The sequence below is a fragment of the Hemitrygon akajei genome, chromosome 6 (assembly GCF_048418815.1).
Source record: "Hemitrygon akajei chromosome 6, sHemAka1.3, whole genome shotgun sequence".
Taxonomy (NCBI): Eukaryota; Metazoa; Chordata; class Chondrichthyes; order Myliobatiformes; family Dasyatidae; genus Hemitrygon; species Hemitrygon akajei.
Window position 1 is genome coordinate 85,074,731 of NC_133129.1, and position 21,603 is coordinate 85,096,333.

The 21,603-nt window shown below is 47.4% G+C and overlaps 1 protein-coding gene across 2 annotated transcripts in view; it reads left to right on the forward strand.

Annotated features, from left to right (window-relative positions):
• The first annotated feature begins 14,078 nt into the window (after positions 1–14,078).
• LOC140729208 (lysine-specific demethylase 6B-like) overlaps positions 14,079–21,603 on the forward strand; it is a 264,889-nt gene continuing 257,364 nt past the window's right edge. The window contains exon 1 of one of the 2 annotated variants that reach the window (XM_073048717.1): positions 14,079–14,417. The gene's annotated coding sequence lies outside the window, so the exon portion shown is untranslated. The remainder of the gene's footprint in view (positions 14,418–21,603) is intronic. The other variant, XM_073048723.1, reaches the window with a different exon arrangement.

Here is a 21,603-nt window from a genome sequence, read left to right on the forward strand (position 1 = left end):
GAAGGTTCTATGGTCTGATGAAACCAAAATTGAGCTTTTTGGCCATCAGACTAAATGCTATGCTTGGTGTAAGTCAAACACCACACATCATCAAAAACACTCCATCCCTACAGTGAAGCATGGTGGTGGCTGCCTTATGCTGTGGGGATGCTTCACTGCAGCAGGACCTGGAAGGCTTGTGAAGGTAGAGGGAGAAATGAATGCAGCAAAATACAGGGAAATCCTGGAGGAAAACCTGATGCAGTCTGCAAGAAAACTGTGACTTAGGAGAAGATCTGTTTTCCAGCAAGACAATGACCTCAAGCATAAAACCAAAGTTATATAGGAATGGCTTAAAAACAACAAAGTTAATGTCCTGGAGTGGCCAAGTTAGACTCAAGACCTCAAATCGATTGAGAATTCGTGGGTGGACTTGAAAAGGGCTGTTCACTCATAATCCCCATGCAATCTGACAGAGCTTGAGCAGTTTGGTAAAGAAGAATGGGGGAAAATTGCAGTGTCCAGATATGCAAAGCTGATAGAGACCTATCCACACAGACCGAAGCCTGTAATTGCCGCCAAAGGCGCATCTACTAAGTACTGACTTGAAGGGCATGAATACTTCTGCAATCAATTATCTTTGTTTTTTATTTTTAATTAATTTAGATCATTTTATAGATCATCGTGACATGAAAGATTCTTTTCTGTTGATCAGTGTCAAAGAGAAAGGCCAAAGAAAATCCATCGTGATTCAATGTTGTAAAACAATAAAGCATGAAAGCTTCCAAGGGGTGGGGTGAATACTTTTTATAGGTACTGTATGTGTGAGTATATGTGTATATATACCACAAATACAGAACCACAGGATGTGTGTGCACACACCGTGGATTCTGGTTAATTGGGACATATTGGGTCTTGTACTTTTTGGCCAAATTCAATGGCTACCCCAATTAGCCAAAGTTTCAAACTTCCATGGAAATAGTTAAAAAGGTACAAAAAAGACAATCTACTGCTTAAATGAGTACCAAATTAAGGATTTACATGAAATGCAGAACAAATTAGAATGCTATTAGTATCTCTACAGTACTATAAAACTGTGTATTAGTTCCTAATAGTTATCAATGTATGCTGCTGTGTTATTTTGATTAACTGTGAATGAATAAAATCATTGCAGACACCTAGTGTAGTTAATGAACTGCCTTTATATAATACTTCTGACCATTGCCTCCTCCAAATCTTTACTTTCATTGCAACATTTAAGATGATTGTCAATATGTTCAATTCTTCGGAGTTTGTAACTTGTTGAAGTAATGAAATTGTTTAATTTTCACTCCCACCCATTTCTGGCAGCTCCAGGCCTGAATGCCTGAAACCGCAGCGAGAAGAAGCAGTTCTGAATTGTCTTATTGCTTATTTCTCGTCAAATATCAGAGACAAAATTCACTGCCATTTGAATGCAAGCATGTATAGCTGATGCTATTTAAAAACTATTATCTCTAGGTACAGAACAGTGTCTAACAGCCACACAAGTTCATGTGACTGTTTGGCAAAGGTTGCCCGTCCCAGTTAAGCAAGCGGCCCAATTAACCAAAATCCACTGTATTGACTGCCTTCAGAACCATATTTCCCAGCAATTCCTTTTCCAAACTCCCTGGGGTTAAACACCTCCCTCTGTAACAGGGTCCTTCTCTTCCAATCACCAGACCACAGACATTAAGGACAGGCAGCAACACCTCTGCCCCGATTATCCTCGAAACCAGTGCCCCACTAGGCTGCATCCATAGCACCATCATCGACTCCTGACTGCTGGCCAGATTCCGCTCAGACTCAGTCTATAACGTTACCAACACAGTGGGCCATATCTCAATGGTGAGTCAGAGTACAGAAGAGAGAGCCTTAGTGACACGATGCCCTGACAATCACCTCTCCCTCAATGTTGGCAACGCACAAGAGCTCATCACTGACTGCTGACACAGTGGTGCTGCAGTTGAGGGGTTTACGAGTGTCACATTCCGAGGAGTGAACATCATTACTGACCTGCGCTGGTCCCATCATATCGATTCCACAGCCGGGAAAGCTCACAGCAGCTCTGCTTTCTCAGGAAGCTAAAGGATTCCGGCTTGTCCCCTTTTACACTAGCCACTTACACCCAGTGGCCACTTCACTGGCTACCAGAGTGGAACCCAGTGTGGCCTTCTGCTGCTGTAGGCCATCCACTGCAGGGTTCGACATGTTGTGCATTCAGAGATGCTCTTCAGCACACATTGTTCTAACACATTTTTATCTGAGTTACTGTCAATGTCCTATCAGCCTGAACCAGCCTGGCCATTCTCCTCTGACTTCTCTCATTAACAAGGCATCTTCACCCACAGAACTGCCACTCACTGGGTGCTTTTTGTTTGTTTGTTTTTCACACTATTCACTGCAAACTGCAGAGACTGATGTGCGTGAAAATCCCAGGAAATCAGCAGTTTCGGAGATAGTCAAGCCCCACTGTCCGACACCAACAATCATTCCATGGTCAAAGTCACCCAGGTCACATTTGTTCCCCATTCTGATGTTTGGTCTGAACAACAACTGAACCTCTTGACCGTGTCTGTGTGCTTTTATGCCTTGAGTCGCTTCCACATGATTGGCTGATTAGATATTTGCATTAACGAGCAGGTGCTCGTTAGACTACTACACCACACTACTGGACCATGAGTGTATGAGTATAGTTTTGTATGTATATTTACATTATGAATAAACTCTACTTCTGAAATTAAGAGAGAAACATCCTATCTGGAAGCATAAGGGCTTTGTATAGTAACTACTCTTCCCGAAACTGCAGAGAGTTCCGGACTCAGCTCAGCACATCATGAAAACTCACCTCCCCTCCATGGACTCTGCCTTCGCTTCTCACCGCCGCAGTAAAGCAGCCAACATAATCAAAGACCCCACCCACCCTGGACATTCTATCTCTCCCCTCTCCCACTGGGCGGAAGATACAGGAGTCTGACAATACATATCAACAGTCTCAAAGGTTTCTACCACTGTAATAAGACCCTTAAGTGATCCCCTTGTTCAATAACACACACAAAATGCTGGTGGAACACAGCAGGCCAGTAAACACAAAGTACACTGCAGATGCTGTGGTCAAATCAAGACGCACAAAAAAGCTGGATGAACTCAGCAGGTCGGGCAGCATCCGTTGAAAGAAGCAGTCAACTTTTTGGGTCAAAACCCTTCGTCAGGACTTTCTAATCTCTTACTATCTTTCCTTTCAGTTAGTCCTGACGAAGGGTCTCAGCCCGAAACATCGACAGTGCTTCTCCCTATAGATGCTGCCTGGCTTGCTGTGTTCCACCAGCATTTTGTGTGTGTTGTTGTTTGAATTTCCAGCATCTGCAGATTTCCTCGTGTTTGCCCGTGTTCACTAAGGTGGTTTCATGGTGGCCACTGGAAGGACTGGACCCAAGTGCGGAGGAACGGCAGATTCTGTCACAGTGTGCACTGGCAATGGCTCGACCCAGGAGCGGAGGAACGGCAGATGCCCCGCGAAGAGGCTAGAAATATGAATACCAGCAGAGCCCTGGAGGCACGACTGAGCGACACTGTGAGACACATCATTCTCCACAAACACACAAGGATTCCACACAAGGAGTCCACTTTAAATAATCATAGAAGGTGGGAAACCCATGCCAGTCACAATGAACAGACCAGATTAAACAGAAAGGACGAGGCTGACCAGCTCTAACAATTAGTAAATACAAGCACTTGGGAGAAGCCTAACAAGCTGCAGAAGCCCTCAGGGCTCATGACAGATGGACTCCTGACCTCACGGCCTACCTCATTATGGTCTTGCACATTATCGTCTGCTACTCTGCACTTTCTCTGTAACTGTAACACTCTATTCTGCACTCTGTTACCATTCCCTTGTACTTCCTCAATGTACGATTGTAATAAAATCGCTCTACTTTAACAGCATGTAAAACAAAGTGTGACAATCGTAAACCAATCTACCAACTTACAGTAATGATTATTTTTGGAATAAATAAAGATTCCAGGCAGAGCATTGGAAGGCGATTTATTGAGCTGCTGCAGAGGACTGTATCTGAGGGATCGGAATCACCAGAAATAGATGGTTGTCCCATGAGTTCCTTGGTCACTGCCAATTGCCCCAGGTGAGGATCAAAAGGGAGTTGTTGGGCAGTTTAAAATAAGTTGCAGGTCACAGAGAAACATAGAGGGGGATAAGAGTCAGAATTCAGTACAGAACCGATGGGGTGAAAAGCCTCATTATGAACTCACTGAGGTCCTAATGTCAATTTAGTTGTGTTCCCTGGATGACGAGGCCTGGAACTCAGAGACTGAAGGCTGGGGGTGGGGTGGGGGGGAAGGGGGGTCCCGGTGGGGTTGTGGGGCGAGACATTGCAGCTGACAGTTGGTCCAAAGGGTCCAGTAATGGGTTGAGTGAGCTGAGAGGCATGGTAGTGGGGAGTGGGAGGGACGGATGGAGGAGGGAGTTGGGGAAGAACCAGAGGACTGAGGTAAAAATCCTGAGGGACTGAGAACCTGGGCTGAGGAAGAAATGGGGGAGGGTTGTGACTGGAGAGGTGTGGAGACAGTCGGGAGGGGTGGGATATGAGGAGACAGAGGGAGCGGTGTGGCAGTGGACAGGACAGGACTTTGCGAGTCCCACTGTGGGAACGGGGGTCCCTCCGTTTGATCCATTAGGAGATCCGAATTGAAACAAAATCACCCTTAACCTTAAAACTGTTCCATTGTCAGTAAATTATTACCCGGATCACTGGGAAAGATCTCCAGTTGGCATTCGGCCCATCGAGTCGATGCTCATCTGGATCATGGGGAAAGATCTCCAGTTGGCATTCGATGCCCATCTGGATCACTAGGAAAGGTTCCCTCATATCTCCTCTTGCCATTCAGCCCATCAAGTTAATGCTAGCTATCAGAACAATCTCATTTCCTCACTTTTTTACCATTTCCCCCAACATCCCCACCAACTCCCCCAGATTCCACCCCCTACCCACACGCTAGGGGGCAATTAACCCACCAACCCTGCAAGTCGTTGGGATGTGGGCAGAAACTGGAACACCCAGTGGAAACCAATGCAGCAGGCACAGGGAGAGTGCGCGCGCGCGCACACACAGTGCCAGAGGTCAGAATCGAACCCAGGTCGCTGGCACTGTGAAGCAGCAGCAACACCCACTGCATAATTCAGGTTCAGGTTCTGTTTACTGTCACTCAGCTCTACACATGTACGTATCCAACCAAGTGACACAACGTTCCTCCAGACCAAGAGCGCAGTCAGTACAGATAACTCACACACATGACACATACAGCAATATTACCAGAAATAAATTAACAAGTAATAATATACATTCCAGAGGAATAATATTGAGAATTAATGCACAAATTAAAAGGTAAGCACTGGCGCTTCACAGTGATGAGACCTGAGCGGCGGCAGGGAGTTCTGGGAGAAGAAGCTGATTCCAGTCCTGGCCTCAGTACCTTGGGTCGAAGAGATTGCTGGATGGTGTGTCAATGCGAAGGATAAGTATCTCGGATGGGTGGAGCGGAGACCCCGATGATCCTCTTGGTGGAATTCCCGTGTCACGGTGACGCAGCGGGTCAGGACGCTCTCGATGGTGCTGCCGTAAAATTGGTTAGAATGGGGGGGTCTACAACCACCTCTTTAACCTTGTCCACGTTAAGATCAGGTTGTTGCGCTTGCTCCATTCTACCGGCAGCTCTACCTCTCTCTGTACGCCGTCTTGTCGTCGTCGTTCAGCGGCCCAGCCACCGTTGTGTCATCTGCGGATCTGATTGAACTGGATCTAGTAGTGCCTGCGTCTGCCAGCGGTGTGAACAGCAGGGGGCTGTACGTGGGGAGCGCCAGTGCTCAGCGTGATGGGCCCGGAGATATCGCGACCAACTGTGGCCTTTCATCCGAAGTCCAAGACCCAGTCACCGAGAGAGATGTTGAGACCCGACGGGGACAGTTTGCCCCTCACCTCTGAGCGACGATCGTATTAAATGCCAATAAGTCAATAAGCAGCATTCTGGACCGTGAGGCACCAGTCTCCAGGGGGGACAGGACAGAGCAGAGTGCAGAGACATCAGCAGTGCTCTAATTTCCAGTGGAATAAGCAAACTGGAAAGCAGGAAGTTAGGACTTAATGCGACCCCAACTCTGCCTCAATCTCCTGACTTCTCCCCATATTCCCTCATGCCCTGACTAATCAAAAATCTATCAACCTTCGGCTTAAATATACCCAATGATTCGGCCTCCACAGCCACCTGTGGAAATAAATTTTGCAGATTCACCGCAGAACTTCCTCCTCATCTCTGTTCTAATTGGTTGCCCCTCTATTCTGAGACTGTCCTACATCTTATAGTCTTGTGGTCTAACAATAACGGGTGCGCGGCTTGGAGGTTGCTGATGGCATCAGAGAGCGTCCTCGGCATTAACACGGGGAATGTATACATCCACAATCACAATGGCAGTGAGCTCCCACTTCCCCATTAACAACTCCACCAGAGGTGAACAGTGAGCTGTCCGCGTTCACACACCCGTTCTTATTAACATAGTCCTCCTCCACGGGTCATGCCAAAGGTCGGGGGATTTCTGTTGGCCCAAAAGGAGATGAAAGCCTGTAGCTGGATCATCGTTTCAGGGGTGGTACCCTGGAGCCATGTTTCCAACAGAATGAGCACATAGCTGTAACTGAGAGTCACATGAGTCAAGAATTAGAAGCTGTTAAATACCCCCAGGTTCTCCATGAACTAATGAAACTGTGAATGAAGTTGGATTGGCATGGAAAGGCCGTTTTGTTTTCCTGATAAATTATGGGGGAATAAACATCCTGGGAACAACTGGGGTACAGAGACAATGAGTCAGGAGGAACAATTCCTCAAAGTATGACGAAGAGGAGGTGGAATCTGCATGGATCTCCCACAAACTTCTGTCAAGGTCTGCAGACGGGTGAGGTGACCAGTGCAGGCCAAGGGCCAGTCTCACTGGACACACCAGTTGGCACAGTCACGGCCTCCCAGATCAGAAACCTGGGTTCAGTGTGTGTGTGTGTGTGTGTGTGTGTGTGTGTGTGTGTGTGTGTGTGTGTGTGTGTGTGTGTGTGTGTGTGTGTGTGTGTGTGGTTGTGTGTGTGTGTGTGTGTGTGTGTGTGTGTGTGTGTGTGTCTGTGTGTGTGTGTGTGTGTATGTGTGTAAGCATGCATGTCCATATGTTTATGTGTGTGTCTCTGTGTATGTATGTGTGTGTGTGTGTGTGTGTGTGTGTGTGTGTGTGTGTGTGTGCCTGTGTGTGTGTGTGCCTGTGTGGTGTGAGTGTGTGTGTGTGGTTGTGTGTGTGTGTGTGTGTGTGTGTATCTGCAAATGTGTCCTTGATTATCTGTGTGTGTGTATGTATGTATGTATGTGTATTTGTGTGTGTATGTCTGTGTTGCATGAATGTGTGTATCTGTGAGCATGTGTGTATGTTTGTGTGTTTATCTGTGTTTCTGTGTGTGTGCATGCATGTGTGTTTGTGAGTGTGCATCTGTGAGTGTGAGAGTGTGTGTGTATGGGTGTGTCTGTGTGTGTGAGTGCATGTATGAGTGTGCATGCTCTATGCGTGTATGTGTGTCTCTCAGTGTAAGTGTGTGTGCACATGAATGTGCGTGTGTGTATGTGTGTGTGAGTGTGTGTATGTGTGTAAGCATGCATGTCCATATGTTTATGTGTGTGTCTCTGTGTATGTATGTGTGTGTGTGTGTGTGTGTGTGTGTGTGTGTGCCTGTGTGTGTGTGTGCCTGTGTGGTGTGAGTGTGTGTGTGTGGTTGTGTGTGTGTGTGTGTGGTTGTGTGTGAGTGAGTGTGTGTGTGTGTGTGTGTATCTGCAAATGTGTCCTTGATTATCTGTGTGTGTATGTATGTATGTGTATTTGTGTGTGTGTATGTCTGTGTTGCATGAATGTGTGTATCTGTGAGCATGTGTGTATGTTTGTGTGTTTATCTGTGTTTCTGTGTGTGTGCATGCATGTGTGTTTGTGAGTGTGCATCTGTGAGTGTGAGAGTGTGTGTGTATGGGTGTGTCTGTGTGTGTGAGTTCATGTATGAGTGTGCATGCTCTATGCGTGTATGTGTGTCTCTCAGTGTAAGTGTGTGTGCACATGAATGCGCGTGTGTGTATGTGTGTGTGAGTGTGTGTATGTGTGTAAGCATGCATGTCCATATGTTTATGTGTGTGTCTCTGTGTATGTATGTGTGTGTGTGTGTGGGTGCCTGTGTGGTGTGTGTGTGTGTGTGTGTGTGTGTGTGTGTGTGTGTGTGTGTGTGTGTGTGTGTGTGTGTGTGTGTGTGTGTGTGTGTGTGTGTGTGGAGTTTGAAAGTTCTCCCTGTGACTCTGTGGGTTTCTTTGGGTGCTCCTGCCTTTGTTTTAAGATTGATTATAAGATGTGAAATATCACTATTCTCTCTGTGCATTAATTAATGAATAAGGTATAAAACATAGAACACTACAGGACAGTACAGGCCCTTCAGCCCACAATGTTGTGCTAACTTCTTAACCCACTCAATGATCAAACTAACCATTCCCTCCTACATAACCCTCCATTTTTGGTACATCCATGTTATTTACTGTAAGCGTTCTAGGTGTGTCTGTCTCTAGCACCACCCCGACAGTCCGCTCCAGACACATCACTACTCTCTGACTCCTCTCCTAAACTTTCTTCAAATTACCTACAATTACTTTTCTCAGCCTCCTGACAGCTCTACAATGTATCCAGTGATTTCATCAGTGCAAAGGCATTTTAAGAAAAAAATCAAAAGCGATTAGAGGAAAGTTTGTGGAGGAATGGAATTGCTCTGAGAGCCAGTACAGAAAGGATGGGCCGAATGGCCCTCCCATAAGGAAGTGTGACACACCTCCTGGGACATACCTACAGATCCAGGGGATCTGACTGCAGAGGAGGTGGTGCCTGGACACTTGGGAGGCACCCCATATCAGTGAACTGGGCACGGTGAATGTTTCTTTAAATAGGGAAAGCCTGTCTCGCACAGGCACGGGGTCACACTATTTCCATTTATGACTGATTTCCAGGCAGTCGTAACTCACAGAGGGATGTTGAGCAACAATGGGACGGGATCCAAGCAGCGGGAGAAGGAACAGGAATAGCTGAAGGAATTCAGCAGTGCGGAGAGAGTCTTTGGGCTGCTTGATCGTCAGTTGGAGCACCTCTCGCCTACACGGCTTCACTCACCCTCGACAAGTGGGAGGTGGGGAGTCCTGCATCTGGTAAAGGCACAACACAAACGATAGGGTCAGGGACTCACAGCGCACAATCAGGCCCTTCAGCTTACCGAGTCCATGCTGGTCCCATCCAATCTGCTGGTATTGATATTGGTTTATTATTGTTACATGTAGCGAGATACAGAGAAAGTTTGCTGACTGTTTATGCAGATCAAATCATTACTCAGTGCATTGAGCTGGAAAAAGTAAAATGATAACAAAATGCAGAATAAAATGTAAAAGCTACTGAAAAGTATGCAGTGCAGGCTAATGATAAAGAGCAAAATCATAATGAGGCAAGCCAGACTAAAGCCCTCCAAACTTCCCATCCCTGTACCTATCCAAACTTCCCATCCCTGTACCTATCCAAACTTCCCATCCCTGTACCTATCCAAACTTCCCATCCCTGTACCTATCCAAACTTCCCATCCGTGTACCTATCCAAACTTCCCATCCCTGTACCTATCCAAACTTCCCATCCATGTACATATCCAAACTTCCCATCCCTGTACCTATCCAAACTTCCCATCCCTGTACCCATCCAAACTTCCCATCCATGTACCTATCCAAACTTCCCATCCATGTACCTATCCAAACTTCCCATCCCTGTACCTATCCAAACTTCCCATCCCTGTACCTATCCAAACTTCCCATCCCTGTACCTATCCAAACTTCCCATCCCTGTACCTATCCAAACTTCCCATCCCTGTACCTATCCAAACTTCCCATCCGTGTACCTATCCAAACTTCCCATCCCTGTACCCATCCAAACTTCCCATCCCTGTACCTATCCAAACTTCCCATCCCTGTACCTATCCAAACTTCCCATCCATGTACCTATCCAAACTTCCCATCCCTGTACCTATCCAAACTTCCCATCCCTGTACCTATCCAAACTTCCCATCCCTGTACCTATCCAAACTTCCCATCCCTGTACCCATCCAAACTTCCCATCCCTGTACCCATCCAAACTTCCCATCCGTGTACCTATCCAAACTTCCCATCCCTGTACCTATCCAAACTTCCCATCCATGTACCTATCCAAACTTCCCATCCGTGTACCTATCCAAACTTCCCATCCCTGTACCTATCCAAACTTCCCATCCCTGTACCTATCCAAACTTCCCATCCCTGTACCCATCCAAACTTCCCATCCGTGTACCTATCCAAACTTCCCATCCCTGTACCTATCCAAACTTCCCATCCGTGTACCTATCCAAACTTCCCATCCGTGTACCTATCCAAACTTCCCATCCCTGTACCCATCCAAACTTCCCATCCCTGTACCTATCCAAACTTCCCATCCCTGTACCTATCCAAACTTCCCATCCATGTACCTATCCAAACTTCCCATCCCTGTACCTATCCAAACTTCCCATCCATGTACCTATCCAAACTTCCCATCCCTGTACCTATCCAAACTTCCCATCCCTGTACCCATCCAAACTTCCCATCCGTGTACCTATCCAAACTTCCCATCCCTGTACCTATCCAAACTTCCCATCCGTGTACCTATCCAAACTTCCCATCCGTGTACCTATCCAAACTTCCCATCCCTGTACCTATCCAAACTTCCCATCCCTGTACCTATCCAAACTTCCCATCCATGTACCTATCCAAACTTCCCATCCGTGTACCTATCCAAACTTCCCATCCCTGTACCTATCCAAACTTCCCATCCGTGTACCGATCCAAACTTCCCATCCCTGTACCTATCCAAACTTCCCATCCATGTACCTATCCAAACTTCCCATCCCTGTACCTATCCAAACTTCCCATCCATGTACCTATCCAAACTTCCCATCCGTGTACCTATCCAAACTTCCCATCCATGTACCTATCCAAACTTCCCATCCGTGTACCTATCCAAACTTCCCATCCCTGTACCTATCCAAACTTCCCATCCGTGTACCTATCCAAACTTCCCATCCCTGTACCTATCCAAACTTCCCATCCATGTACCTATCCAAACTTCCCATCCGTGTACCTATCCAAACTTCCCATCCATGTACCTATCCAAACTTCCCATCCGTGTACCTATCCAAACTTCCCATCCCTGTACCTATCCAAACTTCCCATCCGTGTACCTATCCAAACTTCCCATCCCTGTACCTATCCAAACTTCCCATCCGTGTACCCATCCAAACTTCCCATCCCTGTACCTATCCAAACTTCCCATCCATGTACCTATCCAAACTTCCCATCCGTGTACCTATCCAAACTTCCCATCCCTGTACCTATCCAAACTTCCCATCCGTGTACCGATCCAAACTTCCCATCCCTGTACCTATCCAAACTTCCCATCCGTGTACCTATCCAAACTTCCCATCCCTGTACCTATCCAAACTTCCCATCCATGTACCTATCCAAACTTCCCATCCGTGTACCTATCCAAACTTCCCATCCATGTACCTATCCAAACTTCCCATCCGTGTACCTATCCAAACTTCCCATCCCTGTACCTATCCAAACTTCCCATCCGTGTACCTATCCAAACTTCCCATCCCTGTACCTATCCAAACTTCCCATCCGTGTACCTATCCAAACTTCCCATCCGTGTACCTATCCAAACTTCCCATCCGTGTACCTATCCAAACTTCCCATCCCTGTACCCATCCAAACTTCCCATCCATGTACATATCCAAACTTCCCATCCCTGTACCTATCCAAACTTCCCATCCCTGTACCTATCCAAACTTCCCATCCGTGTACCTATCCAAACTTCCCATCCGTGTACCTATCCAAACTTCCCATCCATGTACCTATCCAAACTTCCCATCCCTGTACCTATCCAAACTTCCCATCCGTGTACCTATCCAAACTTCCCATCCATGTACCTATCCAAACTTCCCATCCGTGTACCTATCCAAACTTCCCATCTGTGTACCTATCCAAACTTCCCATCCGTGTACCTATCCAAACTTCCCATCCCTGTACCTATCCAAACCTCTCCTATCCATGAACCTATTCTCCCTCAGTTTCCTCTAAAACATTTAAACTTTCACCCTTAATCTATGACTTTTAGTTGTAGTCCCACCGAACCCCAGTGGAAAAAGCCTGCAAGCATTCACCCTGCCTATAACCCTCATGATTTTGTATACTTCCATCAAATCTGCACTCAGTCTCCTGCACTCCAGGGAATAAAGTCCTAACCTATTCAATCTTTCTCTACAACTCAGGACCTCAAGTCCTGGCAACAACCTTGTAAATTTTCTCTGCATTCTTTCATACTTTTACCAGAATTAATCTACAAGGTCAGAAAAGGTAGTTGTAGGTGTCCTGCTGCTGGCACTGTGCTGTTGACAGAATGCTGATAGCTTTCCTCTCCATTGTCGGAATAATCCCAGCACTTTCCATTTTACTCAAGATCAGAATTCAGGATCAGAATCAGAATCAGAGCCAGAGTCATAGTCGGGATCAGATTCAGAATCAGAAGTAGAATCAGAATCAAAATCAGATTCAGAGTCAGAATCAGAATCAAAATAGTGTTTATTATCACTGACATATTGTTTATTGTGAAATGTTGTTTAGTGACAGAGTACAGTGCAATACAAAACATTGCTATAAATTACTATTGTAATAACTAGAGCAATGATGTGAGGCAGTGTGAATTGGAGCCTCCACACCAGGCTGTGATTCAACCAGTCAGAATGGTCACCACCAAAGCTCATCATCTAGTGGTTTAAGCCAAGCCCTTGAGGGTTATGAAAGGCACAGTCACTCTTGAATTTAAGAAACTTTTCCCCTGGGAGGGCTATCTAAATCCAGAGGGCGGAGGTTTAAGGTGCAGAGCCAGGGATTTAGAGGGGACCTGAGAAGGATGTTTTAGCCCTAGAGAGGGTGTTGGAATCTGGGACGCACTCCTCGAAGCATGGTAGAAGCATCTGGATGGGCTCTTGCATCGCCATGGGTACAGGTGGAGGGCTGATGGGTGTAGGTGGGTGATTGATGGCCAAGGTGGAGATCTCTGCCTCTACTCAGCTCAACTCTGAACTGAGTCCACAACCGACCGACTTTACAACCCAATGTGTGTTTACATTTTATTTATTATCTGTACATTTATTTTTTTGCATTTGCACAGTTTGTCTTCGTTTGCACATCGGTTGTTTGTCAGTCTTTGTGTGTAGTTTTTTATTGATTCTGCTGAATTTCTTTGGTCTCTGTAAATGCCCGCAAGAAAATGAATCTCAAGGTTGTATATGGTGACATAAATGTACTTTGATCATTTAATTTGAACTTTGATCCTAAAACATTACCTTCACTCCTCTTCCCATGGGGACTGCCTGACCTGCAGGGTTTTCCTGTGTTTTCTGTTTATTGAAGCTTTAGATCTATTAGAGGCCTGAACAAAAAAAGAAATCAGAGAACAGGCAGGCCATTCAGTCCGTCTAGATTTGCAGAACCTTATCTGATTCCCCCAACTCCCTTCGTGCAGTAAACTTTCTCAGTCCCTCACCCCGCCCTCAACAACCCGGCCTGCCCGGCTTCCTGGACGAGATAATGCCTCCCCGGGCGCTGGAGGGGGGGGGGGTGCTGAAGGGTACAGGATGAGGAACATCCTTATACGTTTCAACCGCCCTCTCCCCCTTTCCAAGTCCCTGTTTCTTAACAGTTGCAAAATTCCGGAAAAGTGACGTTTTTTAAAAAAATATGCCATGCAAGACGAGAACGTGGCGGGCAGGAATCTCTGGAGAGGGGTGGGTGGAGAAGGGGGTGATGTTTTAATCCTGTATCGCCGCGCTGAGGGCGACTTCAGCTCGCGGTTGCTGAGGGCAGTGTCGCTTTAAAATGTATGGCAGGAGCTTGTTGGTCAGACGTGTATCGACTGCAACGCTAGGAAACTGGAGGGAGGAGGGGCTGTTTATTAGAGAGAGGAGTGTGTGTGAGTGAAACTGCGCAATTGGAGCTTGCTAAACTTTCCAGGGGTATTCTGCAAACCCTCCGTCACCCCAGAGAGCCTACAGTTAACCTGCTCTCTGCAAGTTGTTATCTTGCCCCGAAAAGGGAGTGGGCTGTTCCGGGGAAGGATCTGCCCGTGGTGGATCATCTTCTGGGATGCAATCGGTGTATCATCTTTTTGAAACTGTAACAGTTTTTAAGATTGCGTGGCTGCAGCGCTGCCAATCAACGGGAGAGATGTTACAAAACAGGTAATGAAATTGACGGGAAAAAATGGAACGCAATGTAACTTTCAAAGACGTAAACATTCTATTCGGGAGAACGTTGATACAAATTCGGGAATGTATCTGTTGAATCTCGCTACTGTATCCGTCCTATGTATCCTGCGCGTCTGATTGTTATTGCATTATTTTTTTCTCCGGGGTTGATATTTGAAACTACAGATCTTGATTTATTTTTTTTGAAATTCGGGGTAGAAAGGTGCAGAGTGAGATGGATTTAGACAGGGGGACACCCCATAATAAAAAAAAATTCATGGCCTAGGAGTGTCGCAGTTGTAATTCTTTTTCCCCCTGCTGTCATGTGGTTTGAGAGTGGCGCGGTTTGTTTTACAGATTTTGCAGCGGGTGGGGGGAATCGGTCCCCGAGAGAGGAGCGGCGACAGCAGAGGGCGTCCGAGCTCCACGTGGCGGTCGGGGTGGTGTTGCCTCCCTGACAGGCCGGGTGGGTGGGAGAACATCTCCCCGTCAGTGGACTAAACCTGGGGCGGGGGTGGATCCCGCGCTCAGGGGTTGATCGGGGAGAGGGTACGGGTCAGTGCTGTGCCCACTGGACCCTGCCTCTTGCGAAGTGAATGGCTGGAGGCTAGTGAGGTTCCTCCCTGCAGAAGCGGGGTTCTGCATCTCTGGAAGAAAGTAGTGCAAACACACACACAGAGGATCGGGCAGCTCCTGTAGGAAGAGAATCTGTGTCGATGAGACAGGGTGGGAGAGCGAGGGGGAGCAAAGTGAACGTTGAGTTGAGGCTGTGGTTGGGCGAGGTCGGGTTTGCAGCGGGGATGAGTGGTGAAAGGGGGTAGTTAAAGACACCAGAGAGCCTTGAACAACAGGCAGCGTGTCGGTGGACCCCATGGGCTGGGGGCAGTGATTGTGCTGTCAAAACCCTGACGCCTAATCTGCCCAGTTCCTCCTGCAGGTTGTGTCAGGAATGTTGCGAATTAGGAGGCCTAATCTGGAGAGTGATGTTTGCAGCTTTGATCAAAGGAAATTTTACGGTCATCATATACAACCAGAGATTCATTTTCCTGTGAACTTAGCTATAGAATGGTAACTACAACAGGGTCAATGAAAGATTAACCAGAGTGCAGAAAGCATCAAACTGCAAATGTAAATATAAATAACAAGAACGTGAGATAATGAACCCTTAAAGTGAGATAATTGGTTCTGGAAACATCTCAATAATGGGGCAAGTGAGTGTGGTTATCCCCTTTGGTTCAAGAGCCTGATAGTAACTGTTACTGAACCTGGCAGGGTGAGTCCTGCGGCTCCTGTACCTTCTATCTGATGGTAGCAGTGAGAAGAGAGCGTGTCCTGAGTGGTGGGGGTCCCTGATGATGGATGGGACACCTACCTACTGGAAAGATGTAAATAAAATTGAAAGGGTACACAGAAAATTTACAAGGGTGTTGTCGGGTCTGGAAGACCCGAGTAATAATGAAAGATTGAATAGGTTAGGACTTTATTCCTTGGAATGTAGAAGAACTGAGAGGAGATTTGATAGAAGTATACAAAATTATGAGGGGTATAGGTAAGGCTTTTCCACTGAGGTTGGGTTGGACTACAAACAGAGGTCATGGGTTAAGGGTGAAAGGTGAAAGTGTAAGGGGAGCAGGCGGGGAAACTCCTTCACTCAGAGGGTGGTGAGAGTGTGGAACGAGCTGTCGGTGCAAGTGGTGGATGTGAGCTCGATTTCAATGTTTAAGTGAAGTTTGGACAGGTACACGGATCGTCGGGGTGTGGCGGGCTATGGTCCCCGTGCAGATGGATGGGAGTAGGCAGTTTAAATGGTTTACCGTGGACTGGATGTGTTGAAGAGCCTGTTTCTGCGCTGAACTTCTCTACGACTCTGGCAGACGGCATCACACTAACAGTAAAGGAGCCATTGTCAGGGAGAATGATCCCCAGAGGAAAAGGGAATTGTCTCAAGCTGCAGACTTTGTCAACAAGCCCTTGGAGTTTCAGGCTATCCCTCATTGCTCTTGGCTTTCTCTGGCTGGTTTACTGTCAACCTCTGAATGGAATCAGTCCTCCAGCACCCTTTAATTTCACAATGAGATCTCCCCGGATTGAGGCCAGAGGTGCCAGAGAACAGGCCATTCAGCTCATCGAGTCTATGCCAACTATGATGCCAATGCAAACTAAATCCATCTGTCTTTTGTCTTCTCAAGCCCCATCGCCCCTCCTGGGGCACATTCCACCGACAGCAGTTCACCGGAGTCCTCTGTCCTGGGCCAGTCCCCAGGTGTGGCCCATCTGCTTGGTGTATCCTTCCTCTCACAGGGATAAGGTCTTTGCAGCTTTGGTTGGTGTACCTGTATCTCTGGGGTTTTTTACAGGATGAGGTTGCCAGCCCCTGTACCCAGCTCTCCTCCTTTCTCAGCCAGTTCTGGGACCGTCCGTGGCAGAATTAGACTGGCTTGTACGTGCTCCATATTTCTTCATCTCCCTGCCTTTCATGTGTCATATATATAAGAGCCTCTTAAACAGCCTGGCACCCGTACCAGGCTCCTACCACCCTTTCTGTCAACACTGTCTTTGGAAACGTCCACACTGTGGGAGGGATAGAGCAGGAAATGCCCGGGCCGTCCCACTGGGAAGGGAGAGGACAGGGGAAAATTGGGCAACTTTTCACAGGGAGCTAGTACTGTAATGAAGGGCTGAATGGCCACCTCCATGGTCTTGCCTCTGGGTCCACCTCCCACCCAGGTGCTTCCTTCCATTCTGTTCTGGGTCTTGTTAGAGGTTCCAAAGAGATTCCCAACCCCACAAGCCCGAGCTGAGTGAGGGATCTCCCCAGTCCTTGTGCCTCTCCATGAATAAGGTGGGGGCAGGATGGGGAACAGGCACAACTGGAGTTTGAGCTGATGTGGGAATAGCGATGGAGAGGCCAGAGTGGGAACAGCGACCAAGGCTGGATCCAGGGGAAGAGGGCTGATGGCCAGATGGAGGAGGGGAGAGTGGGAATAGTCTCACTAGACAGGCTGGAAGGTGATAGGTGGATCCAGGTGAAGAGGGGTCAGTAGGAATAGTGACAGAAGTTGGGAGGTGAGAAGTTGAAACTGATTATCGCTTCTCTCTTAGACACATTCCTTAGACACCCATCAACAAATTTTGGATCTGGAATATTGGAGCTTTGCTGTAATTTATGTGTGAATGTATTTATATATTACTGTTAATTATGCGTGTGTTGGGAGGGAGTGCTGTATCAGTGTGTGGAAGTGAGCTGAGGTGCCACCTAGTGGGGTTTATCTGCATTACATACAAGCTTCATCTGACCTGCTGACCCAGTTAACATTTTGAGTAAAGACCCTTCATCTAGACGTTTCAACCTGAAACGTTGACTGTCCATTTCCCTCCATAGATGCTGCCTGACCCGCTGAGTTCCTCCATCACTTTGTTTAGATTTCAGTGCTTCTTGCCCCATTGTATTGTGTTCAGGTTCATTGTCAGAGGCACACAAACCCAGGGTAAATTAGCTTTCTGTAATGGGCGGTGCTGTTATTGCAGATGTAAATTACATAAATGTACATTATACATAACTTGGACTAGAAAATAAATCTAACAGCAGTAATGTGAGCTGAGTGAAATACAATCCAAGGTGGTGATATAAGCACAATTCTGCAGATGCTGGTAATCCTGAGCAAACACCCACACAATACTGGAGGAACTCAGCAAGTCAGGCAGAATTGGTAGAGGGAAATGGACAGAGGATCTCTGTCTGACTGTTTATTCCTCTCCATAGATGCTGCCCGGCTTGCTGAGCACCACTGGCATTCTGTGTGTGTTACCCACGGTAGTTTTTTTTGGGGGGGTGAGTTCAAGAACCTGAGCAGAGGGGGGAAGAAGCTATTGTTGAATCTTGACGTGAGTCTCCTGGCTTTTGTACCTCCTGCCAGTATAATGCCATAGGAGCAGAATGAGGCCATTTGGCCCATCCACTGCTCCACCATTCATTCCATCATGGCTGATTTATGATCCCTCTCAAATCCATTCTCTCACCTCTACAAGAGGGCAGGGCCCAGGTGGTAGGGGATCCCTGATGGTGAACGTTGCCGCTCAGCGGAGAGGAGTGCTGTACGGAATATGACTGTGGGGTCCACCACCCCCTGTAGCCTCTCACATTTGTGGCTACCATGCGGCCAGTCAGAATGCACTCCACTGCATTTGTTTAGAAGTTTGTCCGGAACTTTGTTGACTTGCGGTGTCTCCTGGAGCTCGTCAGAAAGCAGAGGCGCTGATGCGTCTCCTCGCAGTTGCTTCTACTTGCCCAGGCCCGGGGCGGTTCCTCCCAGCTGTTAGACAACCAGTCCTGCCCGGATCTTACCCCACAGGTCCAGGGCAGTGTTGAAGATCAGAGTAACTGGGGAGACCCAGGCACACGGTTCCCCAAAAGTGGAGTAGACGGGGCAATGAGGGCATGCTGGCCTTCATCAGCCAGGGCACTGAGTACAGTTGTACAGGACAGTGGTGAGGCCTGACTCGGAGTTTTGTGTTGGGGTCTGGATGTGCTGCCACAGGAAGGACATCAGAAAGCAGGATGCTGCCAGGATTCACACCATGTACTGTGTGTAAGCTGTCTTCCCTTTTTATATTTATTGTTTATTATTTTTGCTAGTGTATTCTTTATCTTTCTGTGCTACATCAGATCAGGAGTAACAATTATTTTATCCTCCTTTACGCTTGTGAACAGGAAATGTCATTAAGCAATAATAAACTCATGAGGCGAGTTGCAGGGAGAGGCTGGGGTTTTGTTCTTTGGAACATAGAGACTGAGACCAGGAGGGCTTCGAAAGGGTGAATGCACAACCTTTCCCAGGATTGGGGAGTCAAAAACTAGAAAGCAAAAAATAAAAGGGCAGAAAGATTTAACAGGCATCATTATCATCATTATGTGCCGTGTCGTATGACATCATCATCATGTGCCATGTTGTATGACGTGGGTGATCATGGTCTCATGATCGTGATTGTTTTTGGCAAATTTTTCTACAGAAGTGGTTTGCCAGTGCCGCCTTCTGGGCGATGTCTTTACAAGACGGGTGATCAGCCATTATCAATCGTCTTCAGAGATTGTCTGCCTGGTGTCAGTGGCCACATAACCAGCCCTTGTGCTATGCACCGGCTGCTCATACAACCATCCACCACCAGCTCCTGTGGCTTCGCAGGATCCTGACTGAGGGGCTAAGTGGGTATTACAATCTGCCCAAGGGTGACCTGCAGGCTAGTGGAGGGAAGGAGTGCCTTACCCTCCTTTAGTAGAGACATATCTCCATCCCAATTAACAGGTTTTTTTTAATTTTAGAGAAGTACCTTTTACAAAAGGCTCTTTTGCTCCTAAAATTTGAAAAAAAGTCTCCTCCATCATTCCACCATGTCTGATTTAATATCCCTCTCAACCGAATCTGCCACTTCTTTGCCCATTTTTCCGGTCTCTTCAAGTCCTTCTGCGGATTCGCTGCATCCTCAATACTATCTGCCCCTCCACCACCTTTGCATCGCCTGCAAACAAGGCCAAGGTCAGCCTTGACCAGCTTCAGGGGCAGCTTTATTTTATTAGTCAGGGTAGGTGTTTTTAAGGAACAAGCAGTCAGAAGAACCGGGTGGGCAGCTACAGTAATAATCTTTAAAGGACAGACCTGCTAAGAAAGGTTGAGAGCAATGTGAGCAAGTGGCAGTAACTTGGAAGGGCATCTCACTCTGCTTTGCCAGTTGGGATGAATGGCGATTTCTGTTCTCTGTGACTGATCTTCAATTACTCCTAATCTGTGATCCAACCCCAGATTCTGTAGCACATCCCCCTCGATTTTCCCACAGACCCACACACTGCGAACGGATTAACCCACTGAGCTCACAGTGTTAGAATATGGGAGGGAACTGCAACACCAGGGAACCCCACAGGTTCACGGGCAGAACGTGTAAATTCTATGTACACAGGGCAGTGACACACAGACAAGCATATTTGAACTCTATCCCTGTCGGTCTGGGATATCGGATTCATCTCACTCTGTCGGTGTGGGATACCGGATTCATCTCACTCTGTCGGTGTGGGATACCGGATTGATCTCGGTCTGTCGGTGTGGGATATCGGATTGATCTCGGTCTTTAGGTGTGGGATATCGGATTGATTTCACTCTGTCGGTGTGGGATATCGGATTGATCTCGGTCTGTCGGTGTGGGATATCGGATTGATCTCGGTCTTTAGGTGTGGGATATCGGATTGATTTCACTCTGTCGGTGTGGGATATCGGATTGATCTCGGTCTCTATCGTTGTGGGATATCGGATCGATCTCGGTCTGTCGGTGTGGGATATCATATTGATCTCACTCTGTCGGTGTGGGATATCGGATTGATCTTGCTCTGTCGGTGTGGGATGTCGGATTGATCTCACTCTGTCGGTGTCGGATATCGGATTGATCTCGGTCTGTCGGTGTGGGATATCGGATTGAACTCTGTCTGTCGGTGTGGGATATCGGATTGATCTCCGTCTGTCGGTGTGGGATATCAGATTGATCTCGGTCTGTCTGTCTGGGATACCGGATTGATCTCGGTCTGTCGGTGTGGGATATCGGATTGATCTCGGTCTGTCTGTCTGGGATATTGGATTGTTCTCGGTCTGTCGGTGTGAGATATCGGATTGATCTCGGTCTTTAGGTGTGGGATATCGGATTCATCTCCGTCTGTCGGTGTGGGATATCGGATTGATCTCGGTCCGTCGGTGTGGGATATCTGATTGATCTCCATCTGTCGGTGTAGGATATCGGATTGATCTCGGTCTGTCACTGTGGGATATCGGATTGATCTCCGTCTGTCGGTGTGAGATATCGGATTGATCTCTGTCTGTCCCTGTGGGTTATCGGATTGATCCCGGTCCATCACTGTGGGATATCGGATTGATCTCGGTCTCTGTCCGTGTGGGATATCAGATTGATCTCGCTCTGTCGGTGTGGGATATCGGATTCATCTCGGTCTTTAGGTGTGGGATATCTGATTGATCTCCATCTGTCGGTGTAGGATATCGGATTGATCTCGGTCTGTCACTGTGGGATATCGGATTAATCTCGGTCGGTCTGTGTGGGATATCGGATTGATCTCTGTCTGTCCCTGTGGGTTATCGGATTGATCCCGGTCCATCACTGTGGGATATCGGATTGATCTCGGTCT